General features: G+C 37.1%; 1 long non-coding RNA gene across 1 annotated transcript in view; it reads left to right on the plus strand.

The window, feature by feature from the left end:
* The window catches only part of LOC116555185, a 62683-nt gene extending 51942 nt beyond the window's left edge, over positions 1–10741 (plus strand). Inside the window, exons 2-3 of the long non-coding RNA XR_004270417.1 lie at positions 4335–4504; positions 10711–10741. This is a non-coding gene — a long non-coding RNA (uncharacterized LOC116555185). The remainder of the gene's footprint in view (positions 1–4334; positions 4505–10710) is intronic.
* Positions 10742–10979: the final 238 nt, after the last annotated feature.

Genomic DNA, 10979 nt, shown 5'->3' on the forward strand with positions numbered 1-10979 from the left:
AAGCTTAGTTGAGTCCTCTGCTCAGCATCTTACAAGTTGCAATCAAAGTGCCAGCTGGGCTGCATTCTCATCTGGTGGCTTAACTGGGGAAGAAGCCACTTCTAAGCTCATTCATATGGTTGACACAATGTATTTGTGTTGACTACAGGACTCAGAGTAGCTGCCTTCTTCAAAGCTAGGAAGAGACTTTGAAGATGAAGAGATGAATTTACTATTAAGATGAAATCTTATGCAATGTAACATAACCAAGGGAATAACATCTCCTCACCTTTGTCATAATCTATTGATTAGAAGCAAGCCCAAACTCAAAGGGAAGGGATTAAACAAGAAGTTAAATGCCAAGAGATGGAGATCATTGGGGCTGCCTTAAAGGCTAAAATGCCAAACACTGTATAATGGGCAAACTTTTCTTTTTCTGATACCCCATAGTCACATGGTCTGGTAGAATTAGAGATTTGGATAGAAGCTGAGCTGTTCCATTAAAACGAAAAAAAACTTCAGTAAATTTACAGAGTTGTGTAACCATTCTCAAAACCCAATTTTAGAACATTTCGATAGTATCAAAAAGATCCCTCATGCCCATTTACATTTAATTTCTGTTCTCATCCTCAGCCTCAGTCAACTACTAACGTGTTTTCTGTCTTTATAGATTTTTCCAAGCTCTTACAGCTTTTGACACCAAAATGAGCCAGTTCTTCTGCACCCCTTTCCTTTTTCTGCTCTAAGTTGCAAGGGGCTAACTCCTGCTGCCTGTATTCTTGAGGTCCCTGTATCACCAACTTCCCAAGCATCTCTTGAGGTTCTTCCATAAGTCTCCAACTGGCACTTGACAAGCCCATTGGAGTTTCAGCTTTCCTCAAAAAGCCTTGATTCCTAGCCTCCAAGAACAGCCTCCTCCCTTTCTGGCCCTGGGGGCAATGGTATGCTGGAGTTGGCTCTTGCTGACTCATGATAATCAATTGTTAAGTATTTGGGAATTTTGTAAGCCTGTTGTTAAACCATTGGTAGCTTAAAATTGAATACAGTAAGAGCATTTATATCGTGAAAAGCACTACAATCAGGATATTTTTGTTTTAGTTTTCAAAGCTAGTTTATTAGTACACCACTGCTTGGCTTCCACCATTTGCTAATTTCTGGATTATCTCCAATGTATTCAGCCTTCAAGATGTCTCCCAAATATCTTTGTATCATAATATTCACACCCTTATATAGTCCCTCCCTCCCATAGTAAATAGGGCTGAGTTGGGTAACCATTAGATTATTGCATAAATAATGATATTTGACTACCAAGGCTAGGTCACAAACAGCATAATGGCTTTTGCCTTACTCTCACTTGAATTACTCTCTTGGAGAAGTTAGCTGCTATGTTATAGTAGACTCAAGCAGCCCTGTGGAGAGGTCCACGTAGGAAGAAAATGGGGCCTCCAGCAACAAGTCATTTAATTGAACCAGCTTGGAAGTAGATCCTTCAGTCATGTTCAGCTTTCAAATAATTGCAGTTCAGATTGGCATCTTGACTGTAATCTAATGGCAGACTCTGAGATAGCACCAAACAGCAAAGCTGTCCTTGGACATGACCCACAGAAACTCTATGAGACAATGATTATTATCACTAAAGCCATAAGGTTTTAGTGTAAATAATTATGCAATAACAGATACCTAATGCAGATTTCCGTATAAAGAATTATGTGCTACCATAACATAAGCCTAAATTATGAAAGTGGCTTTGAAAATGGACAGTAGATGGCAGCTGGAGAGAATCTGAGAAAAACGTCAGTGAAATCCTGAAGCATCTTTAAGGGTCTACTAGCAGAATACTCTGTGAAGGCTGCAGGTGAGGGCTTAATAGCAGAGTAAAGAAACTATTACTGGAATCTGGTGAAGGAGATCCTTGTTATATAATGTCAGGAAGTTTAGAAGCACTGACCCATTTGATTATATGAGAAATGGGAAACATATCTAAAGATGAAGTCAAAGATGTGACTTCAGAAAGAGTCACACCAGTGCCTCAAAGAACCATTCAGTCAACTAACAGAGTTTCTAAGCAGCTGAAATTTGTTGACCCTCAGCAGTCTCAGCAGCAGCCCAAGGAAGAGAAAGCCTCATCTTAAAGAAATTCATGGATATACCTTGTGTCTTCTAATACCTTAGAAATAATAAACAAAAGGAGATCTTTGCTTCTTGGTCCCATAGCAGTGCTTACATCAATCCTGACTCAGTACATTGGCCTAGAGGCTTTGCAATCCCTGAGAGATTTTCATCTCAAAGATAACTGAACATTGTATACCCTAAGTGACTTCAGTGGGCATCTGGCCCAGAACAAGTCACTGTACCATAAATGGAAACTTTCTTCTCAAATATGCTTTTGGAAATGTGTTTTTAGCTTGTTATATAATCTAAATTCACTTGCAGAGGAGCTTCACTTCAACCATTGGCCATTCTTCCCTCAATGGTCCCATTTCCACATTAAAGGGAATGGACCCAGCTAGTATGGCAAAAGGGTCAATTCCTGACTACCATATTTTTTATGCACAAACACAAACTGGTATCCACAATGTTCCCAGAAATGACAAGAATAATGAGATAAAGAGGGAGTGTCAGGGAGATAGCAGATTAGGGGTTCTTGAAATTTTAAAAATAAACTGCCTTCACCCACATCCCCAGTGTCCCTCCCATACACTAGGAGTCCTTGAAAGAATAAATCAGCTTTGATCTAAGAAGAATAAAGCAATTCAGGGCAGTTTGAATTTCAGTGGATTAAGGGAGACATTTTCAGCAAATGTACAGCGAGAGTAGGGAGGCATTGTTTTGTCACAGCAAATCATTACAAAGAATAGAAAGTGTGCCTCAAACACCAAGATAGAAGGCTATTGCATGCAGGGTCAGTAAATTACCTAAACTGAGTATCTACTGTAGAACAGATGTCCAAACCTATTACTTTATTAAAATAGCAACTTAATCACCAGGTCTCTCTTTTAGAGAGTTAAATAAAAATGTTCCATGTGACTAACATAGCTTCTCTGAAAAGAGGATATCCTGTCCACAGGATACAGAGTTTCACAGACAAAAAATAATTTATAATTTTATAAATAAATTATGCAGAGATTTAAGTTGCCCAAAGATAGGCTCAAATAAGTGTGGAGGTTCACAGGTAGCTCATAGAACAAAGTGTAAGACCATGAGAGAGGACACCCCTGGGCTGCTCAGATCATTTGCACAGCATAAATAACGAATGATAGACATTTGGGAAAGCTTCTTTATGATATAAGCTTGTAAATTTTCTACAGATAGTAATAAGAGTCATAGTTAAGACTTAACTGAACGCTTCAATGAACTAAGATCAGGTACAAATCCATTAATTCTCACAACCACACAGTGAGATAAATGTTATAAGGATTCCCAGTTTGCATATAGAGAGAAACGTAGATGTTAAATAGCCAAACATCACATGGCTAGTATTATAAATGGCCAAGCCAAGTAAGTAACTTAAGCGCATGCTCTTAACCGCACCAGACAGGAACTTAAAATAAACATTGAGTAATTAAAAATAAAAATATGAAGCCATTTCTATAAATAATAATTAGGGCCGTTGTTTGAGAAGGCAGAAACCAGTATGAAGTACAAGGAAGATAAGAACTCTATAGCTTTCGTAACCATTGGAGGTAAATTTTAGTTAAGTTCACTGTGTAACTACAAACATTCATTTATTTATACACTGTTTGCCCTCATAAATCCTGTGTTCAAAACCATGCCAAGCATAAGCATCTTTATATCCAAAATAGATAACATAAGTACTGCTTAACTATACAGTAAAGATTATGCTGCCCAGAGAGGGCAAAACCAAGAAGGCAGCTACTCCTTGCAGGATGCTGTTTCCACAAAGTTTGGTTTTGTCTCAGAATGTGAAAGCAACGCAATCTAATCTGGTGTGACTGAAACAAAGTACTTAGTGCTCTAAGTTCATTTAACTGAATGTGCTTGGACCACTTACATGAAACATCCTAACCTATTTTTATTGATTATTTCCACTAGTGGCACTTGCTGAAGTTGAGCAGGAAATCTAAAAAAGTCTAAGTAAATTCCCAAATGAGATGGTTTTTGAGCTAACTTCAAAATTCATGACTCTATGATTCTAAGTTGTTGTTTCTCTAAAGAAACCTTCCAAACAAGTGAGACTGTTCTTTTAAATGTACCTGTCACAGTCTTCAAAATGTGCTTTCGTATATACCTTCCCTGACCTTGAAGATCACACCATTTCCTCTTACAATTGAATGGACAAGGGAGTAATACACGTTCTCAAAGAATCACTCTCAAGAGTTCATTTTACTTCCCAGATCTAACTGAGAGCGACTGAACAATTTGGAAAGTACCTGATATAACAGTTGAGTATTTTGGAGAAAATTCTGCCATGTGGAAAAGAAACTGCGAAAATGATTTCTATCCCATCCATTCTGTTTAAGAAAAAACAAAAAGGATTTTGGGGTGACCTTGATCTGATAGAATGGTGTGAATATTTCTTCATTGAGGGAGTAATATTGAATGTAGATTCTAGTGAACTATTAAACTTTCAAATGGGACACCCAGAGACTTAATAGACACATGAATGAAGGTTTCAATTCCTTTTCTATAAAATACTATGGATATGCTAATGCAAAACTTATACAAAACCAAACATCTAATTATTTTATTCTTTTTTCATAATATGCAACCATTGTTTGGTTGAATATTATGTCTCAGGTATTGAGCTAGGTACTAATAGCAATGACAACCATGAGCTAGTGAACTCTTTAAAGGTAAAAACTATAACTGACATTATTTTGTATCCCAAGTGTCTAATACATTGCTCTGAAATGTTTAATGAAATAAATGAAATAGATAAAAACTTTTCTAAGTTTTAAAACATCTGGCTATAATATTTTTATGATACACTAGATGGTGTGTAATAAACACCAGATTTCTTTTACAGATAGGTCTTAACTGGACCTTGAATCCTTTGACACAAGAAAGGAGAATCTAAAAAGTTGACAAGATTGGCCTCAGCAAGATGCAAACCTCAAGGCATATTAAGATGGATCAAATTCTCTTTTATCTTACTTAAAACATAAGTGCTTAAAAGAATGTGGCCTCAGGAGATTGACAGTAAGATATGAAAGTCCAGCTTAAGAGGTTGACTCTTGGCACTTCAGGATGCCAAAGCAGGGATATTGCCTGAGCTCAGGAGTTCGAGACCAGTCTGGGCAACGTGGTGAAACCCTGTTTCTACTAAAATACAAAAATTATCTGGGCATGTGGCTCACATTTGTAGTCCCAGCTACTTGGGAGGCTGAGGCACAAGAATTGCTTGAACCTGGGAGGTGGAGGCTGCAGTGAGCCAAGATCGCACCACTGCATTCCAGCCTTGTGACACAGTGAGACCCTGTCTAAAAAAAAAAAAAAAAAATTGACACTTGGGAGGACAGGTAGGATAAGCCCAATCCCGTATTGCCTCCTTTTTATGCTTGGGCTCTCATAGGAGGCCCAGATATCAGAGAAACCACTAAAGGAGCCAGAGTACAGCCAAGGGAACCCTGCCCAGAGATGAGGAGACATGGTAGGTATTAAGTGTGAATATTCTATGGACATAGAGAAGAAAAACCAAACGTTTGTAATTTTTTAAAGTGGGAGGAGTAAAGGTGAGCAATTGAAAGAAGTAAAAGGTCTCAACCATGACATTTCTCTGAAATGTGGATTTTTCTGGTTGGGGGGGATAGTAAAGCTTTATTGCAAAACTACTCATTCTTACTATTGTAAACTACAGTGCAAGTTTCTCTTTATCAGGTTGAGTCTTAAAGGGGTACAGAATTGAATATACACTGTGGGATTACTCATTAAGACATAGGAAATCTGAATTATACAGCATCTTTGCCCTGACTGTATTTATTTCTATACTTAAGATTTACACTCCATTGAACCCAAAATGACTGACAGCAATGTACTGGCTAATATACAATGTAACTCAACGAAAACCAGGATTTCATTCACCAAGAACAATTTCAAGGCAAAGATGCTCCTATGTACTTAAGTGAATGGATTGGGCAGACATTCCATTAAATTTCACAAAATGTAGTTCTAAACAGTCTAATACATTTAATAAAAATGGAAAAAAAACCATGAAGTCATAGAAGTCTTATTTCCTGTCATAAAGAACTTAAATCTAGGTGCAGTCAAAACTTACCTTAGATTTATAATCAAGAAAGAATTTATTTATCCTAGCAAAAAGGATGCTGTTTAACAACAGCATTATGGGTGGTATCTTTAGCCCACATTCTGCAAAAAAATAGAGAAAGGTTATTTTAAGCAGATAATTTTAATATCAAATCTTTATAAAATCATAGAGTATCATAAACTAAAAGTCACCTAGGAAACTTCTACAGAATAATCTAAATAATATAGTTCAAATAATTTGCTTGACTTAATACAGGGATAGAATATAAAGTCTCCAGTTCCACAGATAAATGACATATTTATTTAAATGTCAGCTGTCTTTGGAGAGCATTTGGCTGATGCTAAATTTATGATCAGATGCCCTAGTAATTGCCAATAGCATAAACAGCCTATGTTGCTAATTAATGACAATGGTAACTAACAAGTGTAGAGCTTTTTTCAGTTTATCAAGCATTTTTTATATCCATTACCACACTGTATTTTTATTGTAACCCTGAAAGACAGGTCCTACCACTGGTTTTCTTTTAGGAACAAAAGAAATAAAGGCTCAGAATTGCTAAGGAGCAGACCAAGATGGTGCATACAGTAAGGAATAGTTAGAACTCAAACTCACGTTTCCTGACATAAAATTTCATGTCCCTTCCACTAAATATTTTTTGTCGCTTCTAGTTAAATATCAACCCAAAGTAAAATTCTCTCATGGAAAAGGCAGCTTTGGTTTGGGGACCAATAAAGGTTTTATTTTGGCAATCTTTAGTCAACAACGTGAAGGAAGATGGGAAGAAGAAGGAAGGGTGACCTGAATATACGATTTTCTTATGAATATACAGGCTGGATCCTGTCAGCCTCTGTGGCTATTATAAGAAAGAAAATTGGCCTCTTCATGACCATTTATACTAATCATTAAGAAGCCAGAGTTTGACATCATAGAATATATACCAAAATATTTTCTCAAAATGCCTAAAGGAGATTTAGAAACTATTCTTTTTTCCTTAAAAAATTTCATCATGAGTTTCATACTTCTATAATGATTTTTATTGCCATCAACATATCCCTTCCCGGCACAATTACTAGAAAGTCCTCTTGGGATAGACATAATTTCCTAACTCTCTTCCATTGGTTGGGGACAAAAAGGTTCTGCCAGGTGAGGAAGTCTCCACTCAGGGTCAATAATCTAATTCTACTGAGGAAACTGTTGGTATTTATTCAACAGACTTTCAGAGGTAGGGCAATTAGGGATTCCATAACTTGGCTACAGAAAACAATACACTGATTGCCTTCTAATTTGCCTTTTTGGCCTAAATTTATACATTCCTCATTTTATTCATTTACTCATGTATGCCGCTAGTGTTGATAGGATGAGTTAACTCCAAAAGGCAGCAAAAAATATGTGATTCTTGAAGAAACAGCAGCTACTGTTAAACTGCTCTTCAAGGCCTATCCTTATGTAAATAACAAAACCATTTTACAAGTGTCAAAGAACTTAGTCTTTTGAGGAGAGAATCTTCATGCTGGGCATATTAAGCCTATATATTCCAATATTATAAGTGCCAGGGACTTAGGATTGATTTATCCCTGGGCACGGTGGCTCACACCTGTAATCCCAGTGCTCTAGGAGGCTGAGGTGAAAGCGTCACTTATTAAGGCCAGGTGTTCAAGACCTGCCTGAGGAACACAGTGAGCTCTCATCTCTATAAAAAAAAAATCAGTAAGTTTAAAATATGTATTTTATATATATTTAAGTATGTATAAATTTATGAATGTTTTATATAAATAGAATTTTAATAAATAATTTATATAAATATATATAAAGAGATTTCACATAGATAGGTATTGATATACCCCTAAAAGAAAGAAGGAAATAAATTCTGCTGAGCAGTCCAGGGAATAAATACCAAAATATATAAATAAGTAAATAAATAAATGGATTGATTTATACATGTTAAATAATGTTGTAATTCCTGAATTAAAGGCCATTCTATAGACAAACTAATTTTTTTTTGACAAGGCAAATAGTAGAATGAGAAAGTCAAATGACCTAAGAAAATTTATTAAAATTTTCCCCAGTAGAGTGCCATAGTCCTTGTGTATTTCTGAGGAACTTTAAATAAAGTCATTTAGGATGATTGAGGTTTTCTAGGTGCAAGCCAGTGATATTAACATTCTTTTCCCACAGGTTGATGGTAGTGTGCGACCTGAGGCATACGACTTTGGTATTTACCTGAAAGAGAAACCACTTGATTATCTCGAAACCAGACAGTGCCTTAACAATAGGTTAGAAAGAGATTGCATTAGAAGAGACCACTGTAATATTTACAGAACAATCATTTGTCAATCCAATAAATAACTATTGAATGAACGGCCATAAAGGATAAGGACCAATGTTAAGTGCTAGAGATACAGCAGTAAATCAGAGGAGCTATTTGCCCTCACTGAGCCTATGGTCTAGAAGAAAAGAGAGATATAAATGAATCACAGAGAAATTATATATTGAGAATTTCTCTGGGTACTTTAATCAAAAATCAGAAAGCGGGTATTAGGAGATAGGACTCAGACGACATAAGGCAGGTGGTCCGGGGAGCTGAGTGGTCAAAACAGGCTTCCTAAGTTCCTTTTAAGGAGAGGCCTAAAACAGTGAGTAGGTATTAACTCGGTAAAGACTACAGGGCCGTGTGTGTGTGTGCCCATGTATGTCAGGGCATGCCTCATTGAGAGGAGGAGTTGAGTGTTCCAGAAAGAGGGGATAGAAATCTTTAATGGCACAATGGAAAAAAGAGAGAAGATCTATGGGACTGGAGTAGCAATTTGGTATCTGAGGGGAGAGAAGGTGGAAAACAGAATACAGACAAGTTCCTGCCGGCCTTACAGGCTGTTTTAAGAGTAATGAGTATCAACTTAAAAGCAGGAATAAACCTTTGAAGTAGGAAAGTTGCTGGGAATACTCTGAACCCCTCTGTGGTGACTGAGCAACCCCAAGCCTCTGGAAGAATTGGCAAAACCCAAGCTACCTAAGAAGAAATTGTTGTTAATTTTTAACCTGTAAATTCTCTTAGAATTTGGTTTCCCTGAAATGAGTTATTTGCTCTGTGATGCTTGTTACTTACTGTATCGATTATATTTGAGAAAATGAACGATAATGTGAAATGTAGAGATGTAACTTGTCTTTGGCCTGCTGAGCTGCAACTTGTAACTTTGGCTCTGCTGAGCTATTCTGGTAAAAACAGGAACTCTGTGAAAGGGACTAACCACATAACTTGACTGCCGGAGAGAGATGACAGCGCGTAATGGGCTTCTTGTTGCAGAGAGCCTATAAATGGATGTGTAATGGAGAGGCTTATTACCTAGATTCCTTTCCCAGGAAAGGCATATTGATTAGGGTCCTGGAAAGGGAACACAACCCTTATGGAGAGCCTATTAACGGATGCGTGAGGGGCGTCTGTCTCTGTGGTTGATGAGGATGTAAAAGTCTTTCTTCATCCACTGCTCCTCCAGGCCTGCATGGAGGCCCCCTCCTCTTGCAGTTTTTGTGGTCAGGCTGGTTGCCCTGTGTCAGATCCTGTTCCCCCTGTAGCTGTGAGCCCAATATGTTCTTGCTGATAATCATAAGTTTATGTTTAACCTACAATCTTGCTAAGGTGCGTGATTTCTATGCTGACACACAGAAAGTTATTTTTACATTGTTCTGCTTTTATAATACCACGTTGTGATTTTTGTGCACCAGTTTTTGCAAATGTGTATTCCTTTTGTATGATTATCACTGAAACTTTGCGTAACTTCGCTCCTCCTCCCCTATTGAAAGAGCATGATAAAAAACTGAGGCTTTCAGGGGAATGTCAGACATCCACTGAGCAGCATTATGTGGTGTCTCCCCTGGGCTCAACTTTAAGGAAAACTTTTTCCTTGTCTCTCTTTCTTTTTCACCTACCACTCCATCACTTTGAGAGATCTTAAACCCACGTCGATATATTGGGAGCTGGTCTCGCCAATAGAAAGTAATGTCATCCAATTTGTATTGTTTTTTTAAATTACTCTAGCTGCAGACTGGATTGAGGAAAGCAACAGTGAATGCAGAGAGACTAGTTGGAGGCTATTGCTGGAACATATAAAAGATTACAGTTTTGACTGAAGATGTGGTAGTGTAGATGGAGAAAAGTGGATGGACTATACAGCACTTGGAAACTCATTGCATATGAAGGTGGAAGACTTGTAGGTTTTACACTAGTGACTCTTTGGAGGCAGATGCCACTACTTAGATGGGAAACCCAGCAAGAGATATTCAGGGCCTACAAGTCTTGAAACTAAATTACACACACACACACACACACACACACACACACATAAATTATAACTGTCAACGTTATAGGAATGTAATATAAAAACAAGCTATACTGAAATGTAAAAGTATATCAATACATCAAATTTCTTTGAGTACTTCAACTAATATTTATAAGCAATTTGCTTTTTAAAGTGCTGTTCTAACATGAATATTGGTTTAAATTTTCATAGCACACTTTAGAATACTCTCATAGTAAAAAAAAAAAAAAAGAAGAAGAAGAAGAAAAAGAAAGAGCTTTTAAACCTATATCTCAGATATTGGCTTTCCAGATAAAAGAGACTTGGTCTTGCCCATATTCAACAGGAATGTGAGAAAGTTCAAGCTGGTTTGTCCCAATGAATATTTTTAACTGTCTCGTTCCTCTCAGGGATATAGATCCTAAAGAGCTTCCACCACTGAATGTAGCATTTAAATTTTAAAACAATGTTACACTACTAGG

The sequence above is a fragment of the Sapajus apella genome, unplaced genomic scaffold, assembly GCF_009761245.1.
Source record: "Sapajus apella isolate SASKATOON/1434 unplaced genomic scaffold, GSC_monkey_1.0 scaffold14, whole genome shotgun sequence".
Classification (NCBI taxonomy): Eukaryota; Metazoa; Chordata; class Mammalia; order Primates; family Cebidae; genus Sapajus; species Sapajus apella.